The following is a 15323-nucleotide window of genomic DNA, read 5'->3' as shown; positions in this document are numbered from 1 at the left end:
CCATCCCTTCATCGTATTAACCCTTATTTTTGTACATATATAAGTTTTTCTTTCTTTAAAATTTTGGGAGGCACTTTCTTCTAATAGACCAAAATACACCCAAAATCTAGTGTGTGTCACTGATCTATGCACCAGCCTGATCATATTTGATCATATTCTGTTTTTTTTGTCTTGTTCTGTTTTTCTTTATTTTTATTTTTTCTTTTTCTTTTTCTTTTTTTTTCTTTTTCTTTTTTCTTTCTTTCACTTTCTTTTCCCCCAATTTCAGGTCTTTTCTGATTTGTTTAGAGTATATTTTCTGGGGACGTTGTTACCCTGTTAGCATTTTCTTCTCTCATTCATCTATTCTCCTCTGGACAAAATGACAAGACAGAAAAAAATCACCTCAACAAAAAGAACAAGAGGCAGTACCAACTGCCAGGGACCTACTCAATACGGACATTAGTATGATGTCAGAACCAGAGTTCAGAATGATGATTTTAAAGATACTAGCTGGGCTTGAAAAAAGCATGGAAGTTATTAGAGAAACCCTTTCTGGAGAAATAAAAGAACTAAAATCTAACCAAGTCGAAATCAAAAAGGCTATTAATGAGGTGCAATAAAAAATGGGGACTCTAACTGCTAGGATAAATGAGGCAGAAGAGTGAATCAGTGATATAGAAGACCAAATGATGGAAAATAAAGAAGCTGAGAGAAAGAGAGATAAACAACTACTGGATCACGAGGGCAGAATTTGAGAGATAAGCAATACCATAAGACGAAACAACATTAGAATAATTGGGATCCCAGAAGAAGAAGAAAGAGGGAGAGGGGCAGAAGGTATATTGGAGCAAATTATAGCACAGAATTTCCCTAATTTGAGGAAGGAAACAGGCATCAAAATCCAGGAGGCACAGAGAACCCCCCTCAAAATCAATAAAAATAGGTCAACACCCTGACATCTAATAGTAAAACTTACAAGTCTCAGAGACAAAGAGAAAATCCTGAAAGCAGCTCGGGAGAAGAGATATGTAACCTACAATGGTAGAAACATTAGATTGGCAACAGACCTATCCACAGAGACCTGGCAGGCCAGAAAGGACTGGCATGATATATTCAGAGCACTAAATGAGAACAATATGCAGCCAAGAATACTATATCCAACGAGACTTTCACTGAAAAAGAAGGAGAAATACAAAGCTTCCAGGACAAACAAAAACTAAAGGAATTTGCAAACATGAAACCAGCCCTACAAGAAATATTGAAAGGGGTCCCCTAAGCAAAGTGAGAGCCTAAAAGCGACCTAGACCAGAAAGGAACATAGACAATACACAGTAACAGTCACCTTACAGGCAATACAATGGCATTAAATTCATATCTTTCAATAGCTACCTTGAAAGTAAATGGGCTAAATGCCCCAATCAAAAGACACAGGCTATCAGATTGATTAAAAAACAAGACCCACCGATATGCTGTCTGCAAGAGACTCATTTTAGACCCAAAGACACCCCCAGATTGAAAGTGAAGGGGTAGAAAACCATTTACCATGCTAATGGACACCAAAAGAAAGCTGGGATGGCAATCCTTACATCAGACAAATTAGATTTTAAAACAAGACTGTAATAAAAGATGAGGAAGGACACTATATCCTACTTAAAGGGTCTATCCAACAAGAAGATCTAACAATTGTAAATATCTATGCCCCTAACATGGGAGAAGCCAATTATATAAGGCAATTAATAACAAGCGCAAAGAAACACATCGACAACAATACAATAATAGTGGGGAACTTTAACACCCGCCCTCACTGAAATGGATAGATCATCTAAGCAAAAGATCAACAAGGAAATAAAGACTTTAAATGACACACTGGACCAAAAGGACTTCACAGATATATTCAGAACTTTCCATCCCAAAGCATCAGAATACACATTCTTCTCTAGTGCCCATGGAACATTCTCCAGAATAGATCACATCCTAGGTCACAAATCAGGTCTCAATCGGTACCAAAAGATTGGGATCATTCCCTGCATATTTTTGGACCACAATGCTTTGAAACTAGAACTCAATCACAAGAGGAAAGTCGGAAAGAACTCAAATACATGGAGGCTAAAGAGCATCCTACTAAAGAATGAATGGGTCAACCAGGAAATTAAAGAAGAATTAAAAAAATTCATGGAAACCAATGAAAATGAAAACACAACTGTTCAAAATCTTTGGGATGCAGCAAAGGCGGTCCTAAGAGGAAAGTATATAGCAATACAAGCCTTTCTCAAGAAACAAGAAAGGTCTCAAATACACAACCTAACCCTACACCTAAAGGAGCTGGAAAGAGAACAGCAAATAAAGCCTAAACCCAGCAGGAGAAGAGAAATAATAGAGATCAGAGCAGAAATCAATGAAATACAAACCAAAAGAACAGTAGAACAGATCAACGAAACTAGGAGCTGGTTCTTTGAAAGAATTAACAAGATTGATAAACCCCTGGCCAGACTTAACAAAAAGAAAAGAGAAAGGACCCAAATCAACAAAATCATGAATGAAAGAGGAGAGATCACAACCAACACCAAAGAAATACAAATAATTATAAGAACATATTATGAGCAACTCTATGCCAGCAAATTAGATAATCTGGAAGAAATGGATGCATTCCTAGAGATGTATCAACTACCAAAACTGAACCAGGAAGAAATTGAAAACCTGAACAGACCTATAACCACTAAGGAAATTGAAGCAGTCATCAAAAATCTCCCAAAAAACAAAAGCCCAGGGCCAGATGGCTTCCCAGGGGAATTCTACCAAACATTTAAAGAAGAATTAATACCTATTCTTCTGAAACTGTTCCAAAACATAGAAATGGAAGGAAAACTTCCAAACTCGTTTTATGAGGCCAGCATTACCTTGATCCCCAAACCAGACAAAGACCCCATCAAAAAGGAGAATTATAGACCAATATCCCTGATGAACACAGATGCAAAAATTCTCACCAAATACTAGCCAGTAGGATCCAACAGTACATTAAAAGGATTATTCACCATAACCAAGTGGGATTTATCCCTGGCTGCAAGGTTGGTTCAACATCCGCAAATCAATCAATGTGATACAATACATTAATAAAAGAACAAGAACCATATGATCCTCTCAATAGATGCAGAAAAAGCATTTGACAAAGTACAGCACCCTTTCTTGATCAAAACTCTTCAGAGTATAGGCATAGAGGGTACATACCTCAATATCATAAAAGCCATCTATGAAAAACCCACAGCGAATATCATTCTCAATGGGGAAAAACTGAGACTTTTCCCCCTAAGGTCAGGAACATGGCAGGGATGTCCCCTATCACCACTGCTATTCAACATAGTACTAGAAGTCCTACCCACAGCAATCAGACAACAAAAAGAAATAAAAGGCATCCAAATTGGCAAAGAAGTCAAACTCTCACTCTTTGCAGATGATATGATCCTTTATGTGGAAAACCCAAAGGACTCCACCCCAAAACTGCTAGAACTCATATAGGAATTCAGTCAAGTGGCAGAATATAAAATCAATGCACAGAAATCAGTGGCATTCCTATACACCAACAACAAGACAGAAGAAAGAGAAATTAAGGAGTCGATCCCATTTACAATTGCACCCAAAACCATAAGATACCTAGGAATAAATCTAACCAAAGAGGCAAAGAATCTGTACTCAGAAAACTATAAAATACTCATGAAAGAAATTGAGGAAGACACAAAGAAATGGAAAAATGTTCCATGCTCATGGATTGGAAGAACAAATATTGTGAAGATGTCAATGCTCCCTAGAGCAATCTACACATTCAATGCAATCCCCATCAAAATACCATCCACTGTTTTCAAAGAAATGGAACAAATAATCCTAAAATTTGTATGGAACCAGAAAAGACCTCGAATAGCCAGAGGAATGTTGAAAAAGAAAAGCAAAGCTGGCGGCATCACAATTCCGGACTTCAAGCTCTATTACAAAGCTGTCATCATCAAGACAGTATGGTACTGGCACAAAAACAGACACATAGATCAATGGAACAGAATAGAGACCCCAGAAATGGACACTCAACTCTATGGTCAACCAATCTTCGACAAAGCAGGAAAGAATGTCCAATGGAAAAAAGACAGTCTCTTTAACAAATGGTGTTGGGAAAATTGGACAGCCACATGCAGAAGAATGAAACTGGACCATTTTCTTACACCACACACAAAAATAGACTCAAAATGGTTGAAAGACCTCAATGTGAGACAGGAGTTGGGCAGCAACCTCTTCGACCTCAGCCGCAGCAACTTCTTCCTAGAAACATCGCCAAAGGCAAGGGAAGCAAGGGCAAAAATGAACTATTGGGACCTCATCAAGATAAAAAGCTTTTGCACAGCAAAAGAAACAGTCAACAAAACCAAAAGACAACCGACAGAATGGGAGAAGATATTTGCAAATGACATGTCAAATAAAGGGCTAGTATCCAAAATCTATAAAGAACTTCTTAAACTCAACACCCAAAGAACAAATGATCCAATCAAGAAATGGGCAGAAGACATGAACAGACATTTTTCCAAAGAAGACATCCAAATGGCCAACAGACACATGAAAAAGTGCTCAACACCGCTCGGCATCAGGGAAATCCAAATCAAAACCTCAATGAGATATCACCTCACACCAGTCAGAATGGCTAAAATTAACAAGTCAGGAAACGACAGATGTTGGTGGGAATGCGGAGAAAGGGGAACCCTCCTACACTGTTGGTGGGAATGCAAGCTGGTGTAGCCACTCTGGAAAACAGTATGGAGGTTCCTCAAAAAGTTGAAAATAGAGCTACCATACAACCCAGCAATTGCACTACTGGGTATTTACCCCAAAGATTGAAATGTAGGGATCCAAAGGGGTACGTGCACCCCGATGTTTATAGCAGCCATGTCCACAATAGCCAAACTGTGGAAAGAGCCAAGATGTCCATCGACAGATGAATGGATAAAGAAGATGTGGTATATATATACAATGGAATATTATGCAGCCATCAAGAGGAATGAGATCTTGCCATTTGCAACAACGTGGATGGAACTGGAGGGTGTTATGCTGAGCGAAATCAGTCAATCAGAGAAAGACATGTATCATATGACCTCACTGATATGAGGAATTCTTAATCTCAGGAAACAAACTGAGGGTTGCTGGAGTGGGGGTTGGGGTGGGAGGGATGGGATGGCTGGGTGATAGACACTGGGGAGGGTATGCGCTATGGTGAGCGCTGTGAATTGTGCAAGACTGTTGAATCATAGATCTGTACCTCTGAAACAAATAATACATTATATGTTAAGAAAAAAAAAAGAAGAAGATAGCAGGAGGGGAAGAATGAAGTGGGGGAAATCGGAGGGGGAGACAAACCATGAGAGACGATGGACTCTGAAAAACAAACTGAGGGTTCTAGAGGGGAGGGGGGTGGGAGGACGGGTTAGCCTGGTGATGGGTATTGAGGAGGGCACGTTCTGCATGGAGCACTGGGTGTTATGCACAAACAATGAATCATGGAACACTACATCAAAAACTAATGATGTAATGTATGGTGATTAACATGACAATAAAAAACTAAAAAAAAGAAAATAAGGAAATAAAAGGCAATAAATAAATAAATAACAAATTTAAAAAAATAAGGGCTTCTCAGGATTCTGCTAAGAACTACTTTTCACAATGTCTCTTAATGCACTGTTTTGTTCTGCCTGGAAAAGTTCCTTTCTTAATGGCTGGCCACTTTGAAATCTTCCTTCACCACCTACTTGATTCTGGTCAGTTAATAACTCCTAGTCCAGGTAATCCCAGCCATCTCTATATTTATGAGCATTCTCTCCTGCATCCTCATCCTGAAAGCTCCCAGGCTTTCTAAAATCATACCCACTCACATCTTCACCCCTAGGGTCACCACCTGCATGCCTGGCACACAGAATAGTTTTTTCAGTATTTCCTGGCTGACTACCCAATCACCATACCCCATGATGTCAAATCACCATTCAGTAACAGCTCTGTCATATATTAAAGTTTCATTTAATTTCAAAGGAAAAATATTTAATAGATAAATTTCAGAAATTGTAGATGCAGAATGAGAGAGATACACTGAAACTCTCAAATCACATGGTAGGTTATCTCTCTCTTGGGATGACTTGTCATGTAACACTCTAACTCTAAGTGAAATAGCCAGAAAAATCACCCTTACAGTGATTGCAGTTCAATTTCTTCTAAGAGCTCCTGATGCAACCTACCTAAGGGTTCATTTTTATCTTGATACCTTCTAGTAACTTCCTATTAATGTTTATGACACTCTACCACATAACATATACTTGAACTATTCATGATGTATTAATCTTCTTTTTAGATTAGTAGAAAGTGATGATTCATCAGAAAGACAAATCAGACTTATATTAGATCAGGTATTTTTAAAAAATCATAAGTTTTCCAGTCACTTGAATACTGTCCTCTGAATCTTTACACTTTTCAACTGAAGGCCAAACTCAGAGATACGCTCTGAAGATATTTTTAGGATGTATTTTAAATCTCTTACCAGATGTCAAAATTCCATTTTTGAAGATTTCTGAGAGGAAATAAAATAATTATTCTTTAATTGTATAAAACACATGTCAATTTTAAATATATAAAACATTAACTACAACTCTTTATAGCAAAGCCTTAGAAAATATGGGTGGAAGGTAGCAGGAAATGGCACCAGGTTCTCAAATTCTGCATTTGCATCTATGAATAGTGGTATTTCTCCAGTTACACTTAGGTACCCTGCCATTAAAATAGATTTTTCCAACTTGAGGGAAGCAATCATCAGAAAAAAATAAAATCTTTTAAATTTCAAGTTATTTTTGTTTATGTATGCATGTGTGAGGGAGAGAGACAGGGACAGAGAAGGAGATAGTATGTATCTGGTATCAGCTTCTATTCATATATACTAAAATATAATTTGGGTTATTTGATCAACATGAAATTTTATTTAAATTTAAGTAAACCAAGCCATTGCAGCCTTTTCTGTTTCTCTGCAAAGAACTTCAAGAGACCAATGATCTCCACCATCTGCTTATAAAAAGACTAGAAAGAACATACTCAGGGGCTAGGAACCCGGGTTTTACTCCCAGGTTTGACACTATTTTGCTATGTGGCCTTAAGCTAGCTCATGTATATCTATAGATCCCAATTTCCCCAAATATAATATAAGGACTTGGGTTAGGACAGTGGATTTTAAACATTTTTTTAACTTAAGAAAGCTATTTTAAAACAAAATCTTACCAAGAAATATAAGATAAAAGCAAAATATCTTTGATTGAATAGTAAGAGTGAAAGGAGTGAAAATCACCCCAAACTTTGTCTTAGTAATGCTCAACTCCCACTCCCAAAAAACCCCCACACAACCATTATTATTACATATTATTTATTCCTATTTTAATCATAGGGCTAAATAAACTCTAAAATCTTCTCCAGTTTTATCAAGAAACTATTTTATTAAATGCAAATATATTACAATAAAGATACTAGATGATGGTCTATTGAGTTAATACAATTAGGTAAGACTGTAAGTGAAAACCCATATCACCTGTCTGAATATTTAAGACTTAGTAATCAACATTTTAAGTCAAAAGTACATAAAAAGCTATTTTTTTCCCTGTGGGTGGGAATTTTCTCAACAAATGCTGAAAATGCCAGTAATTTTTAGTAACACCACATAACTATGACCTTCTGGCTGCAGCCTCCCCAGCTTTTATTCTCATAGGTCTGTCTACATTTATGAAGCCCTAGCTCTTACATTAAATTCCTTCATTCCCATCCTAACTGAATCAAGATTGGAATAATGTTGGTATGGGAAAATGGAAAATGTGCTAGGATAAAAGAATCTTAAGAATAAGAATCTGATACAAATGTAGTGATCTGAAGGGGCACATGCACCCCAATGTTTATAGCAGCAATGTCCACAATAGCCAAACTATGGAAAGAGCCTAAATGTCCATCAACAGATGAATGGATAAAGAATACGTGGTATACACACACACACACACACACACAGGAATATTATGCAGCCATCAAAATATGAAATCTTGCCATTTGCAATGACATGGATGGAACTAGAGGGTGTTATGCTAAGTGAAATAAGTCAATCAGAGAAAAACAAGTATCACATGATCTCACTGATATGAGGAATTTGAGAAACAAGGCAGAGGATCATAGGGGAAGGGAAGGAAAAATTAAACAAGACGAAACCAGAGAGGGTGACAAACCATAAGAGACTCTTAATCTCAGGAAACAAACTGAGTGTTGCTGAAGTGTAGGGGGGTGGGAGGGATGGGGTGGCTGGCTGATGGACACTGGGGAGGGTAAGTACTATGGTGAGCACTGTGAATTGTTTAAGACTGATGAATCACAGACCTGTACCCCTGAAATAAATAATACATTATATGTTAATTTAAAAAAATAATAAGAATCTGAATTGGTTCTCTGATTATATGGAGAAACAGCAATGATGCTACAAAGATTACATAAGGTTGGAGAAATTAAAGGACTCTTTTTTTTTTTGAAATTTCATTTTTTAAAAAGATTTTATTTATTTATTTGACAGGAAGAGAGAGCACAAGCAGGGGGAGCAGTTGAGGGAGAGGGAGAAACAGGGAGCCCCATGTGGGGCTAGATCCCAGGACCCTGGGATCATGACCTGAGCCAAAGGCAGACGCTTAACCATCTGAGCCAGCCAGGTGCCCCAGAAATTTTTTTTTATTTTTTTTATTATTATGTTAATCACCATACATCACATCATTAGTTTTTGATGTAGTGTTCCACGATTCATTGTTTGCATATATCACATACAGAACGTGCCCTCTTTAATACCCATCACCAGGCTAACCCATCCTCCCACCCCCCTCCCCTCTAGAACCCTCAGTTTGTTTTTCGGAGTCCATAGTCTCTCATGGTTCATCTCCCCCTCCGATCCCCCCCCTTCATTCTTCCCCTACTGCTATCTTCTTCTTTTTTTTTTAACATATGATGTATTATTTGTTGAAATGAAAGGACTCTTAAGAGTACACTCATTTAGAATATATTTAAGGCAAAGCATATGGTAGAGAAGAGAAAGAAGCAAACATAGGAAAAATCGGGGTCAAGAGACTTGCAGGATCAGCTCCTCCTGATCAGCTCCTCAACCATCCAGGATGAGCCTCATTTCTGGACTATGAGCCACCATAACAGTCTGGATATGTATGAGAATTCTTAGTTCAGGAGAGCTCAAGCAAGTTTCCAGAGAGGTTTTCTATGCCCTATTTATCATGAAGCCAAACCCAGGCTATGTAACTGGTTAAACCAGGTATAAGTCATCCAACCCGCATATCCCTAAAAAATGTTAAAAATTTGACCCTGGCCTCCACCAAGGGAATTTCGCACTTTTAATGGCACATCATTACCTAGCCAACCCCATCTTTATCTTGCCTAAGTGTCAATACCAGACTTCCAGACTTCCCAGAGATAAGCAGAGATCTGTCTCAGTCTAAACATAAGATAACTATCTTATAAAAACCCCATTGGCACTGGAAAATAAGACACAGGTAGTCCATGACATGGAATGGTAAAACAAAAAAGCAAACAATATATTGCATTCCTGGAGAATTACAAAGATTAATGCCACCATCAAGGACTTGAAAGATGATGGGAAGGTTATTCCTGTCAAACACCAAATCAACTCACCTATCTGGACTATGCAGAAGCCAGATGGATTTTAGAGAATTACAGTGGATTATCATAAATTAATCAAGTGGTGACTCCAATAGCAGCTGCTGTTTCAGCAAATCAGCACAACCCCTAATACCTAATGTGCAGCTACTGATCTGGTAAATTTTCTTGTCTCTATTTCTTTAACAAATGAAGGGGTAGCAATAAATTTCTTCTTCCTTCTTTCAGGAATACATTAACTTTCCAGCCTACAGTTTTAATCTAGACTGTATGGAACTTGATCATCTGGCCATTTCACAGATCATGGCATCAGTTCACTACATTGAATGCAGACTGATCCGTTGAGCAGGAAAGAACAAATACCCTAGATCAGTATTACTCAAAGTGTAGTCTGCATACCAATGAAGATTTAAATACTGTTTGTTGCTAATATGTGATTAGTTAAGTACAGAAATTTAGACTAAGTATTTAGAAATTATACAGCAACTTGATAGCATAATTTATTGAATCTAATATTAAAAAATTTAAACTTGTATTTTATATGTGTTCATAATTTTATTTTTTCAGTTATTCACTTTTGCTGTATTTTACAGAAGTACTGGTCTGAAATGGAGTGGAAATTTTAAAACAAAAAAAATAGGTAGTTTGAGAAATATTACCTAAAGCACAGATCAAAAAACTAGCAGGAGCCTGTTTTTGCATGGCGCATGAGCCAAGGATGATAGCTTACATTTTTAAAGAAATGTTAGACGAAGAAGGAGGAGGAAGAGGAGAAAAAGAGGAAGGGGAAGAGGAAGAAGAAGAGGAAATGATGAAGAAGAAGGAGGAGAAGGAAGAGGAGGAAGAGAGAGGAAAAGAAGAAGGGGAAGAAGAAGAGGAAGATGATGAAGAAGGAGGAGGAGGAGGAAGAGGAAAAAGAAAAGAAAGAGGAGGAAGAAGAAGGAAGGGGAGGAGAAGGAGAAGCAGTAGTAGTAGCGATAAAGAGTGTTATATGATGTGTTAAGCCTAAAATATTTAGTATCTGGCCCTTCACAGAAAAAATGTTTCCAATCCCTACCTTAGATGTGTGACAAAGCATAAGAAATAAACCCCTCAGTAATTCAGGGTTCTGTAGCTCGAGTAAGGTTTCTAGAGTTCCAGTGCATGTCAATATATCAGCTCTGAGGTGAGGGACAAGCTGGTACATTTGGTACCTACTACCACTAAGAAAGAAACATGATGCCTATTAGTCCTCTTTGAGTTTTGAAGGTAACATGTGCCAGATTTGGGCATAAAGGTTGCTTGGACGTATTTACCAATTAACTTGTAAGATTTCTACTTTTTAATGGAGTCCAGAGAGCAGGCTCTGCCACAGGTCCACACTATGTGCAAGCCTCTCTGCCACTTATGATACAGCTGCTCCCATGGTACATGAGGTATCTGTCATAGGGATGGTGTATGGAGTCTTTGGCAAAGTCCTACTGATGAATCATCATGCAGACCCTTGAGATTCTAGAGGAAATCATGCCCTCTTCTATAGAAAACCATTTTCCTTTGAAACACAGCTGCTTCTTTAGACTGGGCCCTGAATAACTGACATGAGCCACAGAGTTACCATGCAACCTGAACTGTTCATCACATGCTGAGTGCTTCTAAATCACCAAGCCATAACCACTGATGAGGGTGGCAGCAGTCCATCCTCAAGTGGAAGTGGTATATGAGAAACTGGGCTCCAGAAGGTCCTGAAGGCACACAAAGGCTGCATGAGCAAGGCTCTCATGGTGCCTACTTCTCTTTCATTGCCTCTTCTCCCTCACCTCAGATATGGCCTCATGGAGACTCCTCTATGACCAGTTCACTGAGAAGGGAAAACCAGTTGGGCACGGTTCATACATGGTCCCAGAAGATAATCTTAACACCCCTCAAAAATGGATGACAGCAGTGGCCCTTGAAGGGGAGTTGTTTGAGGGATATCCTCCCTGCAGACAGAATTTGAACAGTTATCTGGTTTGCCTGAAAGATGAGACTGCCTAGGATATAAAAATATAAACCCATGCTTTTATGTGTACAGTCACTAACAACTGAGCTGAGTGGTTAGGGATTTGAAAGAACCAGATTCAAAAATTGAAAATCTGCTTAGGAGAAGAGGTATGTGGATGGATCTTTCAGAATGGGCACCAAGTAGGGGATATTTGTGTCTCATGTAACTATAGCAGGACAAACACAGCAGAGGAGGCTTGAACGATTAGACGGACAAAATGTTCCAGCACCGTGGCTGGAGCTGTGGACATTATATAGGGTCTCAAAAATAAGAATTTTCATTCACCATGGCTGATGTGGCTATATCCACTACTAAGGGAACAATCCATCAGCAACACAGACACTAACTGAGTCCCCAGTAGGCAGAAAATGATGATAAACTTGCTTAGGGCAAAGGGACTACTGGCAGTGGAAGTGGGAAGTTACAATATCAAGTATGGCCATATGACAAGTTGTAGAAAAAAGGGATAGTAACTGTCCATATTTTCTTTATTCTTTAATAAATATATATTTGATTAATTAATCTTCCTCTCCATCCTGCATTATGAAATATAAAATATGCTCATATGGGTTGGCTCTATATTTCAATATTCAAGTCATGGAATATCTCAACTGGATAAAATGGCATATGAGCCTTTGTGCCTTCCCTTTTGGGAAAATGAATGTGTGTGCACTTGAATCAAGGTTCGTTGCATCAGATTAGTTAGAAAGAAGTCATTATGTTTGTCTTTATTCAGAAATTAAATATAGGGAAAAGTATCGTACATGGATGCTGAGTTGATAAAGGGGTGAATTTTGTTGAGTTGTCTTTTGTTAGCTCAGCACCGCCTCTATTTCCGTCCTTTACAATGGAGAGGAGTAGCCAGGAACTACATTTTTCAGGATCCCCTACTTTGTATGGCTTTGGGTTAGAGCTTACCAATGAGAGAAACTTGTGATATTTTGCAGGCAAACTAAAGAAGAGATTCTTGGAATCTACCGGGAGTTCCTGGAAACCCAATTCATGGTATTGTTGGGAGTTCGTGGTAACCAGATTGATGGGGGGGTGGGGGGATTTTCAGTGACCTCCAAAGCATTCCAGATGCACTCACATTTTTGTGATAGTCTGACAGTTGGTAGGAACTTTCCGAAAGATACTGATATTGCAGCAATTTCCTGACAATCTTTTCAGAATCACACACTTTAGTGCTTCAGGCTGAGGTCATTAGTGACTATTTCCCTGACCTTCCAGCTGTAGACTTCCCAGGACTCACTCTCTCCACTCTTTCCACAATCATGTAAACTTTAATCCCTTTGATTGACATTTTCTTCCCCACACTACCTAAAGTGGCTCTGTTTTCCTGACTGAACCCAAATTATTTGCCTTTCCTTTTTTCTGTGTGCTTTTGCCACTTAAATCCTATCTGATCTCCAAAAGCACAGTCCATCTGTGATGACATTGGCAGCATCATGACTCACAAACTTTTATGGTGTTTGAATATGGCCACCTTTTATTTTGAAAATATAGGGAAAGATGTGGAGAAGTACTTCTCCAAGGCCTGAATGGTACTCAGCCATGAGAATGGATGTTCATGGCTTCAAACTGCACTGTTCCAGTGCTGAGTCCTGAATCCCAAGCAAGAGAAATAATCATGTGTTTTTAAATAAATATATTCTGTGTGTCTGACACACAGCGACCTCTAAAGTTTAGGGCCTAGAACAGGGGTCTGTCTTGTCCCAACCTAAATTTAGGCAGTTCTTAGAACAAGGGTCATCTGTCCAGAAAAACTACAAAGGAACTTATACAGATGCTACATCTTCTGGTCTATATGCTGCCATCATTTTAAAAGTTGTCACAGTCAGAAACTGGAAAATAATGTTTACACATTTATGTAAACTACTGAAATACACGTAGTGATTCATTTATGTTGTTCCATAAATAAAAGCAAATGACATGAAATTAGTCTCAAGAGCACTAAGTCACACTCTCCCTTTATTACTTACATCAGAAACCCAAAGGAATATGCTATATGCCCTCAGGGTGATTCACTGGAGGTAAAAAAGCCCACCAACTGTTTTAGGCCTTTAGAATTATACATCAGAAATCAATATGCTCCAAGTAGCCAATGGAGAAACCAACCAAGCAAGCTACATAAATGCTGCAGTGCATTTGTGGCACTTTTCCTACTGAATCGTACAGCCCATACAGAAGACATCAATGGCTGTCCCAGCAGTAAAGAAGATTTCAGGTTCATTTTAATCCTAAGATTAAAGGGATAGAAAAGATGCTGAGATCTTCAAGTTCATCAAGATGAGACTTAAATTGCTCCAAGGAGAACAGAATCCAATCTCTTTAGACTCTCTAAGGAAGAGATACTCAACTTCCTCTGCTACTATTCTCACTGTTGGGTACCACTTGAATGATTAGTTGTGACTCTAAACTAAATCAATTCTGTTGCTACTTCCTGTCCTTTGTTCCACTGCAGATAAGGCCAGATTGCATCCTCTGTGTCAATGAACGTTTTGAGATTAATTAATTTATATGTGTATAAAATACATATGTGACCCTGAAGCCTAGGTTCATTTCTTCAACAACCAATTTATGAGCATTTCCTATGTTACTGTTGCTGTGCTAGGCACTGGGAAAGAAACAAAAGAAGTTCAAAATCTAAACTGTAAACCTAAACACCACATTTAACCTTTGTAGCTCTTTCTGCTTTTCTGCTTTTAAGCTGCTTTCATTCTCTCGATAACATTTGAACTTTGTAAAAATCTTCTAACATTTTCCAGAATTACTCTATCAGTAATATGACCCAAGACATAACAAAGAGGTAAGGGATCTTGGATGTTATCCCATATCTTGCAATTCTTTGTCCAAGGCTCTTTCTATTATACCTGTTTAATGAAAATTTTTATCAGTGAAATGAAAACTGAAGCAATCACCCAGCATATTTGAGATACAAGTCTGGACCCCATTGCTGCATTTAGTCACACCAGGTATCGATTGTGCCATCCAACTTATTTGTCCTGCACGTTCATAATAAGAAGACAGATCTATCCAAAGTTTAGTGAATATTATGTTTTCTGAAAATTTCACAGGAAATGAAGGAGAGTAGAGATCACCTACTAGGACTTAGTAGAAACTGCAGGAGACAATCTTCCCAAGTTTTGGGGGGCCACTGAGCCAATCAGTGATCCATTCTCTCACCTGTCTATGATTATGTCTTCTTTCCTTCAGTTTCCTCTACTTTGTTACAGCAGTATGTACACAGCCAACTCTAAAATCCACACTGCCCAGGGGTGCCTGGGTGGCTCAGTCGGTTGAACGTCTAACTCTTGGTTTTGGCTCAGGTCATGATCTCAGGGTTGTGGGATCAAGCCCCATGTGGGCTCCGCACTCAGTACAGAGTCTGCTTCAGATCCTGTCTTCTTCTCCCTCTCCCACTGCCCCTCCCACCACTCACATGCGTGCTCTCTCTCTATCTCTCTCAAATAAATAAATAAAAGCTTTAAAAAGTAAAGTAAAATAAAATAAAATAAAATAAAATAAAATAAAATCCACACTGCCCACAAGTGATCCTCACTACTTCATGCAACAACCCTGGCAGGTGTACTCAAATGCCCATTTTGACCCAGGT

This window comes from Halichoerus grypus, chromosome 10 (assembly GCF_964656455.1).
Source record: "Halichoerus grypus chromosome 10, mHalGry1.hap1.1, whole genome shotgun sequence".
In the NCBI taxonomy this organism is placed as follows: Eukaryota; Metazoa; Chordata; class Mammalia; order Carnivora; family Phocidae; genus Halichoerus; species Halichoerus grypus.
This window is presented reverse-complemented; position numbering follows the sequence as displayed.